Genomic DNA, 11,520 nt, shown 5'->3' with positions numbered 1-11,520 from the left:
GTCACTCACCCAAACATCATACAGCATCAGCTTCCATTTTGTTTGCTAATGAAGCAGTCTGCATGCAAAACAAGAAATGTGGCTGATGGACTTCACTTGAGTGATTTCTCATTCAATTACAGGGGCAGCTACGAAGAGTTATTATTCAGTCCTCTACAGCAAGACTGAAGTTTCCATGGTTTTCAGGTGAATTGTGACAAGAACACAAATATTTCAGCAATGCATACTGACATAAAGAAACAAATAATTAGGACCAGACTCCTAAGGACCAATCTGAAAAGCAGAGGAATACTTCCTTTTTGTCAAGCATGCACTTCATTCCTTCCTGCACTTTCTCTCCTTCATTCCCTGCTGTACTTATTCATTACAACAAGCAATTATTATAGTATTGTCATATCTATCATGCCCCAATAATGTGGCTTCAACTCAAGAGAGAAAAGAAACTGAAAATTCTCAGTGAGTACTGAATTCTTCAGAGAGAATGTGTGGTTGCTTTCTGAAGAATAATTTTCTGATATGCATGAAACAAATATTTATTAGCATACATTTGTTAATGGCACATTAATCACATTTAATTATTCATACTCTGTATATAACCACCACTTTGCATGTGCAAATGAACATTCGGCCTAGAATGAAATGAATTGTCATAAGCACGAAACGATAACACCACTCGAGGTTAGTCTAAGATTCATACAGCATTTTGATTCCTCTGCCAGTGCTCTGGAATCTATTTCCTTCTCTTTAGTGTCTACTGAAAAAAGCTACATTTGGGCCATGGTCAAATCCTGGCCAAATAAATTAGAAGTTATTAAATGATAACAAATGAACTGATACGCCTACAGCATAAAACGTAAATTGTTACACTTCTCTCTCATTCATTCCAAGAAGACGGGTAACAACAGGAGAATATTTTTTAATTAAAATCAGAAATCTCACTATGCCTTGCACTTCCCACTATGCCTGTCACTTATTGTGTCAAATCCATCAGGGGCCTGCTTGCCTTGAGATGGTAGGCAGGTAGGCAGGGGTGCTCTGTGTGCTTCTCAGACAGACTCTGTCTGCGATGGCTGTGGTTGTCCCTCTTTCCTTCCCAGTCAGCTCAGACACAATGCCCCAGGCTGCCAGTTTGGCAAAGTCACCTTGGAGTGCTATAATTCAGGCTGGAGAGCTACAAACTCTCTTGCAGCAAATCACAAAGAGCGGTCATAATTTGGCTACTTTAGCTACATGTTATGCCTTCATCCCAGACTGAGAATTCCAGTAATCTTTATTCCTCTAGTTATTTTTTCAATCTCCTGTCAGGTAGTATGTAATTACACGACAGACTGTTGCATGGGACTGTCACTTAGAAGACCTATAATTAACATTGTTGTTGAAGAATACACTTCAAAAAACAGAGAATGAAACCTCAAATCTACAAGCTGTATGTTGCAAATTGCAATTTTTTGAACATAAACCCACTGATAACAGAAACCTTTATTCTGAAGCTTTGGGGATTTGTTTTAAACTCAGTAACTATGATAGTCTGTGACTTATGGTAAACCTTTAAAGCAGCAGAAATAACTCTTTGAAAATCTAGTTCATTAATGACTTCCACTAACCATACCTTCTAATTAGATTGGACATGCCAATGTACTCTCCAAGTTACTGCTCTCAATACCTCAGAAATAGGTGCCATAATTAGTCAGGGTACAATCCTGACAAAACAAATTCTTTAAGTCCCTGAAAAGAGTTGATGTTAATTGTTGCTCTCCTAGCAGAGCATCTGGTGTAACTAGTGAGTTTTTCATCAGAGACTAGTAAAGACACCCTAAGCTACCACTTTGAGCCTCCTATGACAGCTTTTATAGAGTTGGCACTTTTGTGCAAAGAGGTGACTATTGCATTAAGAGGATTTATACACAGTCATTATATGGTTGATTTTCTGGTCAGATTTAATTAACCTGCGCTTGTCTCATCCATTTCTAAAAGAATGCAGTCAATGCATATATTCTTAGTACATTGCTTGTGCTACTAGCACAGTTCATTTTTTCCAAATTAGAAAAATAAATAATTCTATAAATATACTTCTAAGTAAGCCTCTGAAAGCAAAATATGATGTATGGCCAGATGAGGTTTTGTCTGCAGTATAGTTATTCTTAAAATGTACTAGTAGCACTACAGTTGGCTCATCTGTATCATGGTCATGGGAATGCTAGCATAGACAAAGATACTGTCAGCATAAAATAAATAAATAAACAAATAAATTTCAAATAAGCAATGTTCGAAAGTAAACAAAGAGCATAATTGTGCACACCAATACTGGGGCATTGAACAGGAACTGCTGCAATGACTTCCAACCCTCTATATCCACTCCCAATGGCAGTGGTACAGGACCTGCATCTTGTATGGTGTAGCCTCCAGGAGGCCAGGCTGGATGGCCTGAAATTGTCACAGCTGGAGGCAAATTTTTTTAAAAAAAAGGGGGTGGGGGGTAGGGGAGGGCGCTGTCCACTGAAGTCAGTGAAGTTAGAATATTCAAGTGCCGGACACTGAGAAAAGAAGCACTAATAAAGAAAGATTAACTGCTTCACAGTCATCCTTGAGATACGGACATTAACGAAAAAAGATAAAGTGTGCTTACTATACCTGCTCAAGTGAGAGGGATAGGTATACACACAGAGGCCCTCTAATGAAGAAAAATCTTCTAAAGATTGCAAGTACCTGAAGTAAGGGCACAAATTATATGAAAAATCGACATATCAAGCACAACTGAATAATAAAGACAGAAGGGAAAAGAAAATAATGAAGAAAGATCAAGTGCACAAACATCAAGGATGAGATCACATACTAAACATATGCTGAGAAAGGGAGAAAGAGGCAGCAGTACTCCATCTACACATGCTCTTAATAATGCAAAACCAACTTGAGTTTGTTTCTAGAACAGGCAGGGACTACACACCAAACTTACACAAGCACCTACTGAAGGGGTGGGAAAAAAGTCATATCAGGAAAATTCCTTGGGTCCACTAGCAGATTAGACCAATATTACCAAAAATAGAAAAAGAATAAAATGCAAAACAAAACAAAACAAAATAAAAGCAAACAAAACCAAACATCTCCTAAAGGCCCAACACAGTGGCTGTTGGTACCAGGTATCACAATAACCAGGGCTGGACAGTAACAACAGGTCACCCAAAGGTCTGGATTCTGCCCAGGATGAATCTCTCTGGCTCATAATACTTCATCCCAGAGCCTCAGCAAGAGCAGAAGAGCCAGTCCGCAGCTCTCTGCAGAGCAAACCTCCACTACAGCAGTGATACCTGGTGCTCTGTCATGGATGGACAAAGCCAAAGTACATATAAGCAAAGTATGAAATGGTTTATGCCAGTCAGCGGTCATAAGCCCACAGTAAAGACACAACAAATACCTTAAATGCCAGGATATGAAAGACAGATCATAGAAGAAGTGGAGAAGAGGACTGCTAATTGCAAAAGAACTCACAATGGAGAAAAGAAATAAATAAAATTATAACTTGAAGTGCCTTTTGGTCTTACTACAGCAATGTCATTTCAAGTAGTATGTATTTCTCTCTACCCTGCTCTCATAGACGCACATCAGGTAGTCACAGAAGCCTGTGAAAAACAACGGATTTTTATTTCTATCCCCCTATGATGCAGTTCTGTTTCCTAGGGGACAATAATAAATCTCCATGAGGAATTTTCCCATGCATGAAATGGGTTTGCAAACAAAAGGTATCACACAAGCAAGTCTTTGAAAAGACTCTGTTCTCTTGAGAGGCTTATTCTGTTATCACATTTTTATTTCTTAGCAGCCCCAAACAGTAAAATACAGCAAATCACATATATATTTCCTGATTTTTTTCTAAAATTATTCATAATGTATGGATAATGTATTCTAAAAGTTTTCATAATGACAGAATCACAGGATCATCTAGGTTGGAAGAGACCTCCAAGATCACCAAGTCCAACCTCTGACCTAACAATAACAAGTCCTCCACTAAACTACACCACTAAGCTCTACATCTAAACATCTTTTAAAGACCTCCAGGGATGGTGACTCAACCGCTTCCCTGGGCAGCCTATTCCAATGCCTAACAACCCTTTCAGACCGTATGTATGCTTACCTACTGAACACATCTTGGCAAAATGTTCTGAAATATGCAGCTTATGCACCTTTTCCAGCTGTCATGACCATTAACCAAATGTACAAGACAGGCTACCTGAAGAAATTTTGTTTCATTGCTGCATTATAAAAAATAGCAGTTTTACATTGCCTGATAAAATTAGTCTAGGAGCATAAATTAAGCCAGATACCAAGTTTACAAAGCTCTGAATAGTCTGTATTTTTCTTCAGTAATACAATTATCTTATTGTTCTGGTTTGTGAGTGACCAGAATTACCTCCAGGGTCATTCTGAGGAACTTCCCATGAGCAGTAAAACGGTAAAATGCATTGCTCTCCCTCTGTTCTGGGAAGTAGATCGCTTACATAAGAATTATTTCAGAGATGCTTCAACTTCCACTCATGTGCATGCAATAAACTACCTAAATTATCTTTTTTGTGTCATTTTTCCACTGTCCCACAGGCAGAAGGATAGGCACTTATGCAGAACTAACATGAGTGCATGTTATTTACATCAAAAAATAAGGGTTTGTGATGTACATTTCAGTGCTGGTGTGCAAAAGTGTTACACAGACTCATAAGAAGTTATCCAGATACTATATGGTGATTGTCTTTAAACAGCTTAGCAAAAAAAGGTATCACTTTTCTAAGGAATATTTTTCAAAGATGTTAGTGGCTTTTGCATTGCCATGGTGATTTTAAAATTATTGTTAATAGGATGAAATTTTGATAGATTTTGAGGCATTTTTGGTAAGAAAGTAATAGTTTTATAGCAGATCAAACTTATCTCTTTTAAAGTTACCTAAATACTAATTTAAAATGCTGTTTTGCCTATTTTGGGACATGTTGGACATTTTTAAAGTGTTCATTTATAACATTTTGGAAATAAATTTAAGTAATGTAATATTGACTTGTATTAAAAAAAAATCACAAACCTTCAAGAATTAATTGCTCTTGAGAAAGTTGAAAAAGAAAGTTATAAAATCCTCTATAATCATAGGAAAACATAGTAAAAGAATCCACACAGGAAACAAGTGACTCCCAAAAATTCTCAGACAGAAACCTGTTTTGACATGACATCTGATGGAAAGCAGTTCCTAATTAAAAGACGTCCAAACAAACGTCAGAGTCAACTAATTATTTCATCATCCAATTAGGGGAACCAGCAATTTCACAGAGAGATAACAAAATCAAGGGAGGGGAAACTAAAACACTTTGATTTAAAGTGTTTCTTCTGTCAATTTTTAAGGGCACACCTGTCACTGTCTGTGTAATGTTAAGCACCCCTTTTTGGTTCCCTTGCTCACTACAGCAATGCAGTACTGTCACAGTCAAGTCTGCCTGAATGAAGAGATACCAGAAGCTCTCTGCTTTCTGTGTTCCTGTCCTCCTGGGCTGGGATGTTTCTCTCTCATTAACAACATATGCTAAACTCCAGGATTTTTCTTGATGAATGCCCATCTAGAACAGTGAAAGAGAGGAATTTTTTTCTGAGCTGAAAGTTGAAAAACAGAAGAATCAGCAAGACCACCTTTTGCCTTGAGTTCCCACAGCTGTGAGCACAGGATGTTGCAGAATCCACAGAAAGCAACTTGAGGTTATTACTTGCTTTGGATCAAGTCTGTCTTTGCCTATTTTGTACCACTGCTACAAGGTCATTCCCCCAAGGGTCATCCTCTCTCTGTGCACTGGCAAACATTCTGATGGATAGTACCATGGTCCTGAGATACGTCACCCTCTTGGCTCTTCTCCAGCTTTTTTCTGCTTGAATGCTTGCACTTCTTGTTACAGTTAATTGAGTTCCTGAAGCAGGAAGTCAGATGGCAACCACACAATTGATGCTAGCTTTAGACTCCACCAACTTAAAGTGGGCATCTCAGACAGCACAGACCAGCATCTATCTTACCTCAGCTGAGATAACAGATCTGTCTCAAAAGGACCCTGAGCCTATGTAAGAGACAGCATGCAGTTATGTGATCCCCTTGGTCAGCGGTCAGGTAGCATGCTGAGGTCAGAGCTGATATTGAAGCTGTCCCATCAAAGATGGGTTCATTTGACATGTGATCTTCCTCACTTCAAGAGCAGCTTCCGTCTACAGGCATATTTTTTACATTCTTACTGAGATCTGGAGCACAAAATGTGCAGCAGAGCTGGTGGCAGGACTGTCCTGGGCCCTCTCCATCTATTTTGATACACAGGCATGGTCAAGACCCCATGGGAATGACTGAGCATCAATATATGGAAATATAAGAGCATCCTGTGAAAGGCAGTGTTGAATGGATATCCTACTTGTCTCTTGTCCTGGTTGTGGCTGGGATAGAGTTAATTTTCTCCCTAGTAGCTGGCACAGTGCTGTGTTTTGGATTTCAGATGAGAATAATGCTGACAACACACGGATGTTTCAGCTGTTGCAGAGCCGTGCTCACACAGAGCCCAGGACTCTTCTGCTCCTGGTGGTGCCTGGCCAGTGTGGAGGCTGGGGGTGCACCAGGAGCTGAGGGGGACACGGCCAGGACAGTCTGGGCTGGCCAGAGAGATATCCCATGCTATGGGGCATCACACTCAACAATAAAACTGTGGGGAGCTGCTTGTTAGGGGCTACCACTGCCTGGGGACCGTCTGGGCAGTGATCAGTGGGCAGTGATCATTACTTTGTGCATCATTTGTTGTTGGTAGTGTTTGGTTTGGTTTTGTTTGTTGTTTTCCTTTGTTTTTATTCTTTTCTTTGTTTTTAATATTTCTTTCTTATTAAACTGTCTTTATCTCAACCCACCATTTTTCTAACTTTTTCCCTGATGATTCTCTTCCCCCTCCCATCCATCTGGGGAAGGCAGTGGGAATGAGCAAGCAGCTATGTGGTGCTCAGCTGCTTACTGGGGTTAAGCCACAGCACCTTCCATCCATGCTCAGAGGCTTGTGACTCAAATCCATTCCACAGTTCAGAAGAGCATGTAACATCAAGACTTTAAGTTATATGGATGGCTAAAGAGTTTCAAAAATGTCTGAAATATCTGCTGAATAATCCAAAAAAATTGGGCACTAATCTAGGGTTTTACCAAATTTCTGCAAGTGTAGTCATTCCCCTTTGATAGCTAATTTGACTTGTTAATTTCCAGTCTATATGCCGATATTTTACAAAGCTTGGTTCTCACTATCTTTTCACCCAGTTTTGATAACATAAATTCAGGATAAACTCGCTTAAACAAAGTTTGAGGTAGGTACAGAGACCAGAACACGGAAAAATGGAAAAATAATTGGAAAAATTGATTACTAAAAAAGTGTTGTGAAATTTTAACATATGGTTTCAGTTAAAAATCAATTTTTATTACACCTAAACTTATTTTCCCATCACTAAAAGTGTTTTCATTAAATACAGCCTAGTATTGGGGATGGAATCTAAATAGCAAGATATTTTCTTGTTGAAAAAGCAAGTACAAGCACAGAGAGTGCCCATAACTGGTATAGACAGCATTTGAATAAATCAGCATTGAGACATCATTGTAGGTCTTGTGGACATTTGCATTCTCAAAAATGCAGAACTCATATGATTATTACAATAAATCGAAGTGGAATTCAGAGACCTGATGAGAGCCACTGTGCTAGTCTGCGTCTCCTCTGCCAAGCAAGTGCTGCAGGTGGCATTCATATTGGATAATTTCACACATATAAAATTTATATATCATTGCCAGGCTGTCTTCATAGGCAAGAGAGAGAAGGAAAGCACCTTCAGACATTGACTTGTGTATCTTAAACTTTTGTGTGTGGGAGGAATAAATGGACTGCCAGAGCTGCTTCTCTCCCTGTAGACTGGAGGGTGTCTAGATCCCTAAGTTAGACAAAATTTCTCTCTGCATCATACAGGCAGGTAAATGATTCTCATTCTTGGTACATGTCTACTCCACCTGTGCCAATGACAAAAATCTGAGTGATAAAAGGGGTAACCTTTCTCTTTTGAGAAACAAATGTTCAACAACAGAAAAGAACAGTTTTGCCCACCTTGAATGCTATGTGTTCCTATCTCCACCTTGCAAATCTCTCTGGTCTCTCAAGAAAACAGAATCACGTAATGCTTAAGAGAAAGGCATTTACCTTTTAGTTATGGAAAAATGTCAGCTGCAGCTGAAGCCACTTTTCCAGAAGGATACCAGTGGTAGGGGCTAACTAACACACTCCTCACAGGTTCCCTGCAGTTTACTGAAGGCTCAGAGAGCAGAGCCTCACTAAAAGGACAGAGGGATTTTTGAGGTTAGGATTATAACGTTTGTCCTTTCAAAATTGTTCAGCTTATTTTGTAAAATGGTTATAAAGCTCATGTAATTGACTCACATTTCAGATTTGGTGTCATTATTTTTCCTACTACTGCAGTAGTTTATAAAACTTTTCATCATTGCCATTGGCAAGTTGTTAGTGCTTTGTTTTTATTAAAGAGAAGATAAACCTGTGAATTATTTTAAAAGAATCATTTTATTAATAAGATTTTCTACATGTCAAATCATAAAATGTCTAGGTAGCTCATACTGCAGACAGGAAAACTGTACCAAAGTTAGTTTTATTGCCTTATACTCAGCTGCAGCATCACATAGACTGGTGGTTTTCCATCCATGCTCTCAGGACCCCGGGAGCTCCTTGACCTTCTTTAACAAGATCCGTGTCCTCTCTTTATACTATATAAATTGACATCTGTAAATCAAACCCAACTGCATTAGACAGTGCTGCAAAAACAGCTGCTTAAAGCCTCAAAGAATTGTAATGATCTTCCGGCCATGGGTTCAATGGTTATAGCATCAGACACTGAGTGCAACCCACAATTTACTTTGGTGTGGGAAGTAGTACTACACAAATCAAATCACTTTTTTTTTTTTTTTCCTCCACAGAATTGCCAGTGTTGAGAGTGTTTAACAAAAATTAGGTGGGAGGAGACATTTGTGGAAACGCATTCACTCCTTGCTGTTTAATTGGTACTTTCTATTTCAGGACTGGGCTGCCATGGTATTCTGCCACCTACCTGCCTGAGATACAACTAAATAAATGTTAAAAATGTGAGTTCAAGGAATTGCAGACCAGGGAATTGTCACAGGAGCATGGAGCACTAACAAATGAAACTTCATCAAATCCAGTCTGACACATAGGATCCACCGTGACTGTGTTATTTACAGAAAAACCTTCCCACCCCTCTCCAGTACCCACCATCTCTTCCATGTCTTTAAGGCAGCTCTGCTTTTCATTATATTTTTGCTCAGAAAAATAAAAGTTGAAAACAATTTTAAACAAGAAAAAAGTTATTTTTGCACCAGTTCCCAGACTTCTGTAAAATAAGTAAAAGATTTTTGCAACTTGGCAGTATATATTTAAACACAATTGCATAGCTTGCCACAGTCTTATTTCTCTGAGCTCTAAGGCCATAAGGGAGTCAGGTCATCTAGTATCGCCTCTTGTATATCTCAGGCCATTACATTTCATCCATTTCTCCCTCCACTGAACCTGGCACTTGGTGTCTTGGGGTGTGTATTTTATGTATTCCAGAGAAAGAATTACTATGGATTTGAAAACATAAAAAAGACCATATACTTGATTTTTCTTTCTTCTAATTCTTAGGCATCCTCACAATTCAGGTGTTTTATTTTTTTTTTTTTTTCCGTGTCTTTATTTCTGACCAGGAGCTAAGGACCTAGCTAGGCTGTTTCTTTAAAGACGTTCAAGAACCTTTTGTTACTCAGTGCCCACTTGGGGATGCTTAATCAAATTACTTTAGTGTTTTTGACAAGCTAAGCAAATTCAACTGCCCAGCCCTCTCCCTCTCCTGCATTAGCTCCCTGGGAGTGCAAAGCCAGCACAAGCAGCCAGAGAGACTGTCCTGACCTCCTCCTGTCCCTCTGCTGCACTCTCCTTTCTGCCTACATAGTATTTGTGCAGCTGCGTGGTGAAAACAGGGTAAAGACTGCAAACCCAGAAAGGGTAGGCTAGCCCTTTGCAGCCAGCACTCCTGTGTATGCCAACTTCATGTGCTTGTGCAGCTCTGAGATAAGGGGCGCCCTGCACAGCTCATCATTGATTTTCTCTTCCTCTCACTTTTCCCATTTCAGATTCTCCAACACCCCCCTTCACCCCCCCACAAGTATGGGCTCAGGAGGTGAAGGCAGTGTATGAGTATCACTCTTGCTAATGCCACTTAACAAAGCAAAACCTCCTGCCTTCTGCTATTCATTATTCTCCTCTTTACATGGCCAAGGTTCTCACTCACGTTTTCCATAGCACTGTACAAGGACTCAGGTTGAATTGCTTGCACTTTATAATACTTAAATCCTTTTCAAGGTTAACTGTCTTCCGAGATGTTCATCTGCACTGATGGCAGCCTCAATTTCTTAGAAAACAGGACCGCTTCTATATATACAAATGAGTGATATATGTTTGCATTTCCCATACAGTGTGATTGTGCCTGTGTGAGTGTATAAAAATTAGTTCCATTCTCCCGGATGTTATTTAATACAGAAAATAATTTTTGAAATATTTCAACTTGCTTTTAACCATTTTCATGTTATAATGAAGGCAGAAATGGAAAATTAGGTGTCAAAGAAAGCTGGGTTTGTTTTGTGGAGAATTCATTGCATCATACATGAATAGGAAAAATATTTGTTTCCTTCTCCCCTCCTCTTGTTTGAAAATTGTTGTTTATGGACTTGAATGATGAGTTTTCCCTACTGAATGCAGAAAGCAGCGTGCAGATAATACATTCACAGCAAATATTCATACCATTTTTGAAAATGTACATATAGCATTGTTGGAAATGCAGAGGATAATTTTTGTAGAGAGACTTGAAAACAAATCGCTAAGAAGGCTTACAGACCAGCACAGCACAGATGTAACTGTGAGGATGTAGGTAAAAGACAGTGTCCTTTATCTCCTCAGTTCAATCAGGCGTTTCAAAATGCTGACGAAGAAACTAAAGTGACTGCTTTGTGCTCCACTTCCACAGTGAGTGAAAGGAAACAAAAAGAGCAGCTTCAGATTGCATAACCAATGACAACTGTGCCCTGTGTGATTAATGTTAGAATGCCTTTAAATCAAAAGGATTTTCTTCCCCTAGAGTTTATGGCTTGCTTTTTTATTTTTTTATTTTTTCCACCCCACTCTATTACAATTGCAATCCCTTAATTGTCTGGTTCATTAATTATTAGTCAGGTCCCTAAGACTCCCTCTAACTGGACTTTCTCTGATTGAAAGCTCTGTGAGCAGTCTTAATTTCTCTACATGGAAGCTTTTTAAAAGGCAGAACTGTGCCTAAATATTATGTAAAAGAATCTGGCCCAAGACACTGAAACTAATATTTGTATGGGGATTGTGAAGGTTTTGTTAGTCTTATAATAAAGTCCAAGGAGGAAATCAAATGTTATGC

The sequence above is a fragment of the Anser cygnoides genome, chromosome 3 (genome assembly GCF_040182565.1).
Source record: "Anser cygnoides isolate HZ-2024a breed goose chromosome 3, Taihu_goose_T2T_genome, whole genome shotgun sequence".
Classification (NCBI taxonomy): Eukaryota; Metazoa; Chordata; class Aves; order Anseriformes; family Anatidae; genus Anser; species Anser cygnoides.
This window is presented reverse-complemented; position numbering follows the sequence as displayed.